Source organism: Loxodonta africana, chromosome 11, assembly GCF_030014295.1.
Source record: "Loxodonta africana isolate mLoxAfr1 chromosome 11, mLoxAfr1.hap2, whole genome shotgun sequence".
In the NCBI taxonomy this organism is placed as follows: domain Eukaryota; kingdom Metazoa; phylum Chordata; class Mammalia; order Proboscidea; family Elephantidae; genus Loxodonta; species Loxodonta africana.
Window position 1 is genome coordinate 241,145 of NC_087352.1, and position 13,242 is coordinate 254,386.

Here is a 13,242-nt window from a genome sequence, read left to right on the forward strand (position 1 = left end):
GCCAGGTCCTTCTTCCTAGCTACCACTGTCTGTCAGTCTGTCATTCTGTGGTGGTTTGCCTGTTGCCATGATACTGGAAGCTTTGCCACCATGATTTCAAATACTATCAGGGTCACCCTTGGTGGACAGGTTTCAGTTGAGATTCCAGTCTGAGACAGAGTAGGAAGAAGGACCTGGTAAAATAGTGTGTCTGCAACAAAGAGGAAGACTCTTAATGAGATGGATGACACAGTGGCTACAACAGTGGGCTCAAACTTAGCAATTACTGTGTGGATGGAGCAGGACCAGGCAGTGTTTTGTTCTGTTGTACACAAGATTGCTACGAGTCAGAACTGACTCAATGTCGCCTAACAACAATACATATGTATGCCTACTGCGCGGGCTTCTTTAATACGGCCTTTTGCCTTGGTTCTGTGAAAAAGAGAGAAAAAGAAAACAGCTTGGGAGATTTTTTCCCCTGGGCTTCAAGGAGTCCTTGCCAGCAAAAAATGTCAGTTATTATGCAAATAAATGGAGCCACTTGCTAGGGGATTGGCCAGTTAAGTCCGGTGAGGGGATTGGTCAGTTACTATGCAAATAGCATGCATAAAATCTGCCCAGTAGGATTGAGCCACTTGCCTATATAAGCAGCCATCCCACAAAGGCTGAGTGGAGACCTCACTACTATCAAGAAGAAAAGCCTGGAGTGGAGTGCATCATTTGGAGCCAGTGTCTCTGCGCTGAGAACCTCCTAGACCCAGGGGACAGACTGAGGACTACTGGCTGAGGCTGTAGTATGCTAGGAAGCAGGTGCCTTGAGTGAAGTTTGCACTCACAGGCAACATACTATGGGGTCTGGGGGGTCTGATGGCAACAATGCAGACCTCCCTGGAGTCTGTTCAGATTGTGATAGCTCCCCCTGCCACCCAGTGACTGTCCGCTGCCAGGCTGGTACAAATTACTATAGAAGGCCCCTTGCAGTGGAGCCTGTTCTCATAGCCAGCACTCTGTGTGCCTGCCTGCTTTTGTACTCCATAGTTCAGGCCTCTGAAATCAATGGAACAGATCTTCGTCAGGGTCACTTCTCATCTGTCTGCCCCCCACCTCCAGCTGATGCTGAGGACTGCTGACTGAGGCTTCTGTATGCTAGGAAGCAGACCTTGATTGGAGCATACAGACATGGCCAACATATTAATTGGGGGGCTCTGATAGCAACAAGGCAGACCTCGCTGGGCAGACCATTCAGAGCATGCCAGTCCCTTTTCTACCTGGTAACTGTCAGCTAATGGATTGATATGAACTTCTACAGACTATACCCTATAGTGGAGCTAGGAAGTGAGTCACTTAAGTGGAGGCTTCTCCCTCATCCACCACAGGAGGAAAGTCAGCCTGTTCTTTCCCTGAATATCAGCTGAGGTACAAGTGGCCCCCACACAGTAGAGAAGGAAGCCTCAGGGAAAACCAGAGGGTAACACCCAGCACTGCTGGAGACTAAAAATGTGATTGCAGAAACAGAGGAGGGGAGGGAGTAATAATCAGAGACAGACAACTGTGGCCACTATTGGACAGATTGATTAATGTGTGATATCTCGCCTTTGGTGGACAAATTGATCACTGTCTGTTCTCTGGAGTGTTTTAGAGACACTGAAAGTTGAAAACTAACATCTGGAACTCATGAATCCTGATTAAATCAGGAAGGGAGAAGGAGCTATCACAGAGAGGGAGAGGAAGTGGTAAGCAGAGGCCAAGGCTCTACCTGCCAAGAGTTTCTTGTAGAAAGTAGTACAGGCAAAAACACCAAATACTGGGGAGAACTGAGAGAGTAAACACTCTGTAAAATTCCAATGCTGCAACAACAACAAAAAATCAAAAGACACACACCAAAAAGAGAGATGATGGTCCAGCCAAATGAAGATTGCAAAGCCCAAATAATGAATAGAATAGAAGAATATAACACAAAGATGTTAACCATAATCAAAGAACTAAGGAAAAAAAAAAAATAGACAAAGGTCTAAAAGTAATAAGAAAACAATGAATTAACAAAATGAGGATTTAAATGAAGAAACAGACACTCTAAAAAGAAACCAAACAAATATGGCAAATGATAGACAATAACTGAACTGAGAAACACAATGGAAGGATTTAACAACAGATTTAATCAGACAGAAGAAAGACTCAGCAAATTAGAGGATAAATTAGTCGAAATGAGGAAGCCTGATGAGCACCAAGAATGGAGGCACAAGACTACTGAGCACAGTTTAATGTAACTGTGGGATAACATCAAGAGACCTGATATATGTATCATGGGAATTCCAGAAGATGAAATACAGAAAGGGCATAAAGAGTATTTCAAGAAATAATGACAGCAAATTTCCCAAATACAATGAAAGAGATGAATCCACAAATCCAAGAAGCTCAAAGAACTCCAAACAGGATAAACCCAAAGAAATCTACACTGAGGTACATCATAATCAGGCTCTCACACAGTGAAGACAGAGAATCCTGAAACCAGCAACAGAGAAGTGAATAGTCACAAGTAAAGGATCCCCAGTAGGAATAAATGCCGATTTCTTCTCAGAAACACTGGAGGCCAGAAGGCAATAGAATGATATATTTAAAATGCTGAAAGAAAAAAAACCTGTCGACCAAGAATATTACACCCAGTGAAACATTTCTTTAAGAATGAGGGTGAAATTAAAACATTCCCAGACAAACAGAACCTGAGAGAGTTTATATCCACCAGACCGGCCATACGAAAAATGCTAATGGGAGTCCTGCAGATGGGAAAGACACTAGAAAGTAATTCAAAGTCATACACAAAAAGATCTGTAGTAAAAGTACAAAACCAAAACCAAACCCACTGCCACCGAGTTGATTACGACTCATAGCGACCCTACAGGAGAGAGTAGAACTGCCCCATGGAGTTTCCAGGGAGCGCCTGGTGGATTCAAAGTGCCAACCTTTTGGTTAGCAGCTGTAGCTCTTAACCACTATGCCACCAGGGTTTTCAGGGCAACCATAAGGACTAGTAATAAAGTATTCATGCTTGAAAATCCTAATTGTTTTGTCCGTCATGCTATTTAACGACAAGTGTATAAAAAAGCAAGAATAAAATTATGTTACAGGGCACATAAAATATACAGATGCAATCAGTGATAGCAACAACAAAATGGGGAAAGGAAGAAATGGTATAGGTATAAAGTTTCTGTATGTTACTGAAGTTAAGTTGGTATTAACTTGCCCTAGACTGTTACAGGAAACCCTGGTGGCATAGTGGTTAAGAGCTTGGCTGCTAACCAAAAGGTCTGCAGTTCAAATCCACCAGGTACTCCTTCGAAACCATATGGGGCAGTTCTACTCTGTCCTATAGGGTTGCAATGAATCGGAATTGACTAGACAGTAATGGGTTTTTTTTGGGTAGGATGTTACAAATGTAAGATGTTGAGTGTAATTTTAATGTTAACCACTGATAAAATATCTACAAAACATAAACAATAGGAAAGAAGAAGGGAACCAAAATGGCTCACTTCAATAAACAACAAAACACTAAAGCTGGCAGTAATAAAGGAAGAAGACAAAGAAGTCTTAAGGAATACAAAAATGAATTAAAAAACGACACATGTAAGTCCTTTCTTATATGCATTTATTAAACCAAACCCAGTGTCGTCGAGTCGATTCCGACTCATAGCGACCCTACAGGACAGAGTAGAACTGTCCCATAAAGTTTCCAAGGAGCGCCTAGCGGATTCGAACTGCCGACCCTTTGGTTAGCATCCGTAGCACTTAACCACTATGCCAGCAGGGTTTCCTATGTATTTATAGTGAATGTAAATGGACTAAATGACCCCATCAAAAGGCAGAGAGTAATAGAATGGATAAAGAACATTATCCACCTATACGCTGTTTTCAAGAGATACATTTTATACCTAAGGACACAAACAGGTTAAAAGTGAAAGGACAGAAAAAATATCCCATGCAAATAAGAACCAAAAGAGAACTGGGGTACCAATCCTAATATCAGACGAAGTAGACTTTAAGACAAAATCTGTTAGAAGAGATAAACATGGATATTACATAGTGATGAAAGGTCAAGACATCAAGAAGACTGAACAATCACAAATATACATGCGCCCAACATCAGAACATTTAAGTGTATAAAGCAAATACTGATAGGATTAAAGGGGAAAACAGACAACACCTCAGTAGCAGTTGGAAACTACAATACACTGTGTATATATCTCATTAAATGTTTCTATGAAAAATAGACAAAGATGACAATGTTGGTGTACTAGAGGCTTTAAAAATTTTTTAAATCACAATTTTGCAGCCCCTAATTTAATAACTGATTTAGGAAATGATTGGCAATGGATATTAAAACCATTAAGTAAAAAACTGTATGTAAAATGTTCTTAAAGTATCCCCATCAGATTATTTCTTAACTATAAGAAACGTATCTTTTACCACAGAAATATCACAGGAGTACACATTACTTGAACCAAAGTGATCAAATTTTGTTATCACTAATAACGGATCAAACTGAAATTATGTGCTTCTTGATATGCTACAATGGGAAGAACGCACTACCACCTATACTATTGTTCCCAAATATATTTAAGCTGAGCTTAATCATAACAAGGTTCTTGGTGGTGCAAACGGTTTGCACTCAACTACTAACCTTAAAGTTGATAGTTCAAATCTATCCAGCATCACTGTGAAAGAAAGACCTGGCAATCTGCTTCAAGATTACAGCCAAGAAAACCCTATGGAGCAGTTCTACTCTGTAACAAACAGGGTTGCTGTGAGTCAGAATCAACTCCATGTACAGTGCAATGAATTACTTAATATGGCCTTTCTAACTTACTGGGTGGGAGCCACAGGTTTTGTAACTCCCACCAAATAGTGGATAGGACTATGCAAATAAGGCATATGGAATTTTAACGATGGGATTGGTCAGTTTTGCCATTCTGCTAGGCTTAAAATGAGTCATCCCAGAGGTGGAAGGAGTGGATCTCACCACAATCAAGGAAGAAGAGCTAGCAGTAGAGCACGTCCTTTGGACCCGGGATTCCTGCACTGAGAAGGTCCTGGAACAAGGAGACTGAGACAGAGACAGAGCTGTAACACTGAAGATGGTGAGACATGGTGGCAGAAAAATGGCTGCAGGAGAGACTGGCAGGAGACGGCACCATGGGCTTCCCACCCATGGAGCAAGAAACCTGAGTACCTTTGGTCAGGAGGCTTGCTGGTGGAGTAGGGTGCCCCTGGGCACTTGGTGGAGCTCGGTTTGCTGACCCACGAAGCTAGAGCTGAGCACCTTCAGGCCAAGGCTCACTGGCGGAGTCGGGTGTCTCTGCTGCCACCGTTTCTCTGCCACTGCTTCTCACTGTCTCCAGTGTTACAGCTCTCTCTCTCTCTGTCTCCTGGGTCTAGGAGGTTCTCAACGCAGGATCAAAAGATCCATTTCACTTCTAGTACACACCCACTGTAACCACCTTGCTCCGTGTGCCAGGAAGCCCACCATACCACCTAGCACCAGTCTCCTGGTTCTGCTGCCACAGTTTCTCTGCCAGTGCTTCTTGCCATCTTTGGGGTTACAGCTCTCTCTCTCTCCTGAGTCTAAGAGGTTCTCAGTACAGGGACCCCAGATCCAAAGGATTCACTCTGCCCCCGTCTTTTCTTCTTGGTAATGAGGTCCCTGTCTGCCTCTGGGATGGCTCATTTTAAGCCTAGCAGGATGGCAAAACTGACCAACTCCCTTGTTAGGGCTCCATACACCTTATTTGCATGCTCCCACTCCCACAAGGGTGCCATGCACCTTATTTGCATTATTACCAAGGTGTCCAATCCCCTTGGTAGGCTACATAAGCACCTTATTTGCACAGCCCCACCCAATCACTTGGTGTGAGTTACAGGAACATGGCAAGAAAGGTCATGTACAAGTGATCTATCACACTGCACAGGTTAACAATTCCTGTTTCTTACTTTTAAACAATAGTCTACTTTTTCTTGCAAGCACTCATCGCAACTGTTTAAAAGCCAAAGGAGATAACCCAGACTCAAACAGATGTGACTTGACATCACTGTATGCTGTCCAACTTCAAATCAGCATGTCATCTTTAAAAAATAAAACCCACTCTACAAATCAAAACCACAATGAGATATCATTTTACACCCATTAAGTCAATTGCCACTGAGCTGACACCAACCCATGGAGACTCCATGTGCGTCAGAGTAGAACTGTGTTCCACAGGGTTTTCAACGGCTAATTTTTCCCGAAGTAGATTCCCAGGCCTTTCTTCTGAGGTGCCTCTAGGTGAACTTGAACCCCCAAAATTTTGGTTAGCAGCTCAGCATGTTAAATGTTTGCAGCATTCACTGTTGTTGTTGTTAGGTGCTGTCAAGTTGGTTCCGACTCACAGCAACCCCATGCACAACAGAACGAAACACTGCCTGGTCCTGAGCCATCTGTACAATCGTTGTCATGCTTGAGCTCACTGTTGCAGCCACTGTGTCAATCCACCTCCTTGAGGGTCTTCCTCTTTTCTGCTGACCCTGTACTCTGCCAAGCATGATGTCCTTCTCCAGGGACTGATCCCTCCTGACAACATGTCCAAAGTATGTAAGACGCAGTCCAGCCATCCTTGCCTCTAAGGAGCATTCTGGCTGTACTTCTAAGACAGATTTGTTCGTTCTTTTGACAGTCCATGGTATATTCAATATTCTTCGCCAACACCACAATTCAAAAGCGTCAATTCTTCTTTGGTCTTCCTTATTCATTGTCCAGCTTTCACATGCATATGATGCGATTGAAAATACGATGCCTTAGGTCAGGCGCACTTTAGTCTTCAAGGTGACATCTTTGCTCTTCAACACTTTAAAGAGGTCCTTTGCAGCAGATAGAATAACTATATGACCCAACAATTCCACTCGTAGGTATATACCAAAATAATTGAAAGCAGGGACTCAAACTGATACTTGTATATCAGTGTTCATTGCAGGGTTATTCACAATAGACAAAACATAGAAACAATCCAAACGTCCATCAACAGATGAATAGATAAACAAAATGTGATATATATATACAATGGTATATTATTCAGCCATAAAGAGCACTGGAGTTCTGATACATGCTAAAGAGCAATGGAGTTTTCTTTTTAAATTAATTTTTATCTTGCTTTAAGTGAAAGTTTACAAATCAGGTCAGTCTCTCATACAAAAATTTATATACGCCTTGCTATACACTCCTAATTGCCCTCCTTCTGATGGGATAGCACAGTACTTCCCTCCACTCTCTCTCCTTATGCCCATTCGGATAGCTTCTGGCCACCTCTGCCCTCTCATCTCCCCTCCAGACAGGAGATACCAACATAGTCTCACGTGTCGACTTGATCCGAGAAGCTTGCTCTTCACCAGTCTCATTTTCCATCCCCTATTCCAGTCTAATCCCTGTCTGAAGAGTTGGCTTTGGGAATGGCTCCTGCCCTGGGGTAACAGAAGGTCTGGGGTACATGGCCTCCAGGGTCCCTCCAGTCCCAGTCTGACCATTAAGTCTGGTCTTTTTATGATAATTTGGGGTCTGCATCCCACTGCTCTCCTGCTCCCTCAGGGTTTCTCTGTTGAGTTCCCTGTCAGGGCAGTCATCGGTTGTGGCCAGGTATCATCTAGCTCATCTGGTCTCAGGCTGATGTAGTCTCTGGTTTATGTGGTCCTTTTTGTCTCTTAGGCTCATAATTATTTTGTGTCTTTGGTGTTCTTCATTCTTCCTTGTTCCAGGTGGGTTGAGACCAATTGATACATCTTAGATGGCCACTTGCTAGCAGCAATGGAATTTTGATACACGCCAGGACATGGATGACCCTTGAAAATGTTATGTTATGTAAAATAAGTCAGATACCAAAGGTCAAATAGTGTATGATCCCACTTATACTAAATATCTAGAATAGGCAAAGGAATAGACACAAGTTTATGCATGGTTACTAGGGGCTAGAAGAAGGATAAGGTGGGGAGTTACTGCTTAAAGGGTGTCTTAGTCGTCTAGTGCTGCTATAACAGAAATACCACAAGTGGATGGCTTTAACAAAGAGAACTTTATTTTCTCACAGTCTAGGAGGCTACAAGTCCAATTCAGGGCGTCAGCTCCAGGGAAGGCTTTCTCTCTCTTTTGGGTCTGGATGAAGGTCCTTGTCATCAGTCTTTCCCTGGTCAAGGAGCTTCTCAGCACAGGGAGCACAAATCCAAAGGGCATATTATTCTCCTGGCTCTTGTTTCTTGGTGGTATGAGGTCCCTCACTCTCTGCTGGCTTCCCTTTCCTTCTATCTCTTGTAAAATAAAAGGTGATGCAGGCTACACCCCAGGCAATCTCCCTTTACATTCGATCAAGGATATGACCTGAGTAAGGGTGTTACATCCCACCCTAATCCTCTTTAACATAATCTAATCTTGCATCATTAACCACAGGCTGAGATTAGGATTTACAACACAAAGGAAAATTACATCAATCACAAAATGGAGGACAACCGCACAATACTGAGAATCGTGGCCTAACCAAGCTGACGCATATTTTGGGGGGGACACAATTCAATCCATGACAAAGGAATATTGACTTTCTGTTTGGGGTGATGCAAAATTTTTGGAAACAGTGGTGATGGTTGCACTACATGGTGAATGTAATTAGTCACTGATTTGTACACTTAAAAATGGTTAAAATGGCATTTTGTTATATATATTTTACAACAATAAGATAAAAAGAAACAACAGCAAAATTCTTGCTCCACTTGGCTCATCCTAAGTCAGTGAAACTTGACAATCTTTGTTTCATACAGTCACACCCAGTCATGGAACCCTGGTGATACAGTCCTTAAGAGCTCTGCTGCTAACCCAAAGGTCGGCAGTTTGAATCTGAATCCACCAGCTGCTCCGTGGAAACCCTATGGGGCATTTCTACTCTGTCCTATGCGGTCACTAAGAGTCCAAACGGACTGGATGGCAAAGAGTTTTTTTTTTTTTTTTTTTTTTAATACCCAATCATGTACACAGCTTCATTCACTCAAGATCCTGGTCACCAAAGTTGCTACTTCAGTCACGTTACTGGGATGAGATAAAATTACTTGGTATATAGTCCTGAAAGTCAGAGTAAGTTTTACTATTTCTTTTTTCTCTTGGAAGATTCATGAAATTACAACTCTAGCTCCTGTGTGCTGCAAGTTCACAAGTTTCTGAATATTAAAATAAATAAATAAAACGCCACACGGCCTTGAAGGAAGTGAAGACAATCCCGGGCAATCCAGCCTTAAGTTCCTTTCTCTGTGAGCTGAGGTTTGCTCAACAAAAAATGAGGTCAAGTGTCAGACCTAGAATTTAGGGAACGCTGGACTCTGCTATAACGCACCGTTTCTTCTCCACCCATGTTGTGTGCCGTCAGCGGATTCTGATTCACGGCAGCCCTATATGACAGAGTAGAACTGCCTCATAGGGTTTCCTAGGCCGTGATCTTTATGGGAACGGATCGACAGGTCTTTTCCCCGGCTGAGCAGAGCACTGGTGGCTTCTAATCCACCTTTTGGTTAGCAGCCTGGCGCTTAGCCATTGTGCCACTAGGGCTCCTTTCTCCACCTATAAATCTATGTAATCCACAGCCTCTCAACCCTACCCGAACATCCCCGTAACAGGAGAAGAGAATGGATGCCTACTTCTGAGGGACTGTAGTAGAGGAAAAAGCAATTAGAACTGGCTTTGAAATTGTCTTACTTAAAAAAAAAATTTTTTTTTGCATTCTTATCCATAACACATACATTTGATCCAACACAAAAATCATGTCTAAATTCTTTTCACTACCTTTCCCTCCCCCTCCAGATCATCAAATTAATGTTCAAGGAAGAAAGAACTTAACCGTCTTTTTCCACAGTCACACACGGTCCTGCAACACGGGCTCATTTACGGGTCGGAACGCCCACGACACCCAGAAATACAGCCACAGGAAAAGCACAGATCACCACAGGGTCACGCAGGCACACTCAATTATGGACGCAAAACCAGATATACATAGGGCCAAGGATCCTTCACAAACCAACCACAACAGCGGGGCCCCTTACTCCGCCACACAAGTGACCTTACACCCGACAGCATGAAGGAACACACACAGACAGAAAGACGGGCACACGCCCGGGCGCTGAGACTCCCAGCCCCCCGACACCATCCTGCGTGGTCCCTCACCCCGCCCCCCTCCCACGCCTTCCCAGCCGGTGGGCCTCTCGCCCGCTGATCCCGGCGAGAGCCGGAGACGACTCACCAGCCGCCGCCTCGCTCCCGCCGCCCGAACCGCCGGCGCCCGACGCCTGCGCACTGAGCGGCGGCCGGCCTCCCAGAAGTCCGCGGGGCGCGGTGCCCGGGGCCCGAGGGCTCTAGCCGCCGGCGGAGGGGCCGGGCCGAGCGGGCGTGAGTGAGCCGGCATCCCAGCATCTCGGCGTCCGCCACGGCCTTCCAGGCGTTGGGTTCCTTTTCCCGGCGCCGCCGCACCAGGAGCGCGGCTGCATTTCCGTTTGTTCGCGAGATTTGGGGACCTCGCGTGTGGAGAGGGCCGCGTGTGTGCAGCGGCTTGGCTCGGCCCCCCGCGGACCCGCGGACCCGGGGTCGGGCGGGGATGCCGGGCGCCGGCTGCTGGAGCCTGAACGGCAGCGTCTGTTGAGGTGAGGGTGCCTGGAGCGCCGGGGCGGGGATGCGCGGAGGAAGGACGCCTGGGGTTGCGGGTGCGGGCTAGCCTGCCGGGTCCCCCTGACTGCGGGGCGACGGGGCGCGTGCGACGGTGGGTTTCTGTGCGAGCGTTTGTGTCGGCGTGCTGTGCTCGTGACTCTGAGAGGGCGAGACTGTTACAGGGTGTTTGTGACCTGTGAACCGCGTGTTTGTTTGGCTGGGGTTTGTTTGTGAGGTGTGAAGCAGTGCTGGTGTCACTCGAGGTTATATGTGTGACTGGTGTCGTGTGTGTGATTGGGGCTTTGCTGTGACTTTGAGGTGTGTGCTGCTGTGACAGGGTGTTGGTAACTGTTTCCTTGAGCCGGTACCTAGCTGGTTTTTCTGTGCGTGCCATGAGATGGCTGGGGTTTTTGTGTGACTGTGGGATCGTGTGTGTGGTTTTCATGACTGGAGTTTCCTTGTGACTCTGTGAAGTGAGTAGAAGTACCGCCGTGAAAGGGCGTTCGTGGCCGTACGTGTCCCCGACAGGGGCTTGGAAGTACTGGTGTGACTGTGTATATCCTGAGTATGACGGGATGGTCTGACAATATAGCATTAACTCGCGATTGTGACTCTGACTCTGTGACTGTGGAAATGCGATTGTGTGTGACTTTTTGTGGTCATTTATATAACCTGTTATATTCTGTGACCTTAGGGTACAGAGGTAGAGTTTCCATTTGGTATTTTTAGAGCTCATTCTGGGGCTGCCCTGTCTCTGGATCCCATATGGCTACGTGCTCCTCTGAGGACTTGAATTCTTCCTGTTTTGACCACGGTGGCTAACCCTCCCCATTCCCTCCCCCACCATCCCCCCTACCTGTTTACCAATGGCTTGTGTTGCTTCATTTTTGTATCCATCCTGAATTCACCCTGTGTCTGTAGCCGTAGTTTCTCTAATGTTTCCTCCTGCTCTCTCACCTTATAGCCTTTAGGGGCTTAAAAAAAAAAAATTAGGGGCTTGGATGCAGAAAATGGCTAGAAGGAAAAAAGTCAGCAATTTGAGCCCCTGAATGAAGAATAGGAGTTATTTCCAAGACACAGACCTTGTCTTCAGATGAGAATTTTAGGATTGATAGCATCTTGAAGACAGGCCGTTGGAAATGTAATGTAGTCCCCAAAAATGTAGTCCCAGGAGTGGGACTACTTCTGGAGGGAGTGCTGTAGGGCCAGCCACACACTTCAGAACCACTCCGCTTCAGGGCTCTGTCTCCAGTGGACAGCTTGCATTCAGAAATAGAGTAGCCTAAGACAGCTGTGACCTTGGCCTTTTCTTTCTGATACAGAAGGTACAGGACTGTGCCTTCTGATTTTCCTCTTTGTTAAATGAGGCATAGGTTGTGGGCGTGGAGAAAGAAGATGGGTTCTAATTTAGGGTATGTGCCAAGAAAGGCCTAGTATCTTATGATTTCATTTTCTTTCTCTGATAGTAGAGCCCAGAGGAAGAAAGAACGGCTGTTGCACATTCAAAAGCAAAGTCCAAGGTGAATACGTGTTTCCTCTTTGTTCTCTAAAATGCCTTTGCTTTTCAGGACACTGGAATCTTTGCTTTGCTTTTGAAATTTCCCACCTAAGCTTTCCCAAATGAGACAGAGGCAAGGAAATTTTATTTTTGTAGACTGGGAGCAAGAAAAACACACAGTTAATTGTGACGTATCCTTTCACATAGCAGTTGAGTTGAGGGAGAATGGATTTGAGATTCATGGCTTTAAAAAAGAGAGTTCTATTCTGCTGTTTCTGACTTGACAGCATTCTGTTTTTTAGCTTTTTATTGGAATTTCAAATGTAAATCTTCATATGCCCAGCTTCAAAAATTATCATTCGCTAGTCTTGTTGCAGGAAATCCTGGTGGCATAGTGGTTAAGTGCCACGGCTGCTAATCAAAAGGTCAGCAGTTCAAATCCACCAGGCGCTCCTTGGAAACTCTATAGGGCAGTTCTACTCTGTCCTATACGGTTGCCATGAGTCGGAATCAACTTGAAGGCAGCGGCTCGGCTTTTAGTCTTATTTCACTTATTCTGACTTCAGTTCAAAATCTTTCCTAATTTGCCTTTTGATTTCTTTTTTTGACTGGTGTTAATGTGTGTTATTTTGGGGATCTTCCAGAGATCTCTTTGTTATTAATTTTTAATTTAATTTCATTGTATTCAGAGAATATACCTGTATGAATCGAATCCTTTTAAATTTATTCGGATTTGTTTTATGGCTCAGAATGTGCTCTTAGTAAATTATGTGTATATTTGAAATGAATATGCATTTTGCTCTTGTTGGGTGGACCGTTCCATAGATATCAACTAGGTCAAGAGGTTGTTGTAGTTAAGTGCCATCAAGATGGTTCCGAATTATAGCAACCCCACATAAGACAGAAACACTGCCTGGTCCTGTGCCATCCTCATAATTGTTGCTATGTTTGAGGCCATTGTTGCAGCCACTTTGTCAGTCCATCTTGTTGAGGGTCTTCCTCTTTTGTGCTGACACTCTACCAAGCATGATGTCCCTCTCCAGGGACTGGTCCCTCCTCATAGCATGTCCAAATT

General features: G+C 44.7%; 1 protein-coding gene across 3 annotated transcripts in view; it reads left to right on the top strand.

The window, feature by feature from the left end:
• Positions 1–10,480: 10,480 nt before the first annotated feature.
• LOC100660062 (zinc finger protein 420) overlaps positions 10,481–13,242 on the top strand; it is a 41,119-nt gene continuing 38,357 nt past the window's right edge. Inside the window, exon 1 of one of the 3 annotated variants that reach the window (XM_064293228.1) lies at positions 10,481–10,665. The gene's annotated coding sequence lies outside the window, so the exon portion shown is untranslated. Of the gene's footprint in view, positions 10,666–11,564; positions 12,190–13,242 lie in introns of those variants that run through there. The other 2 variants (XM_064293227.1, XM_064293226.1) reach the window with 2 other exon arrangements.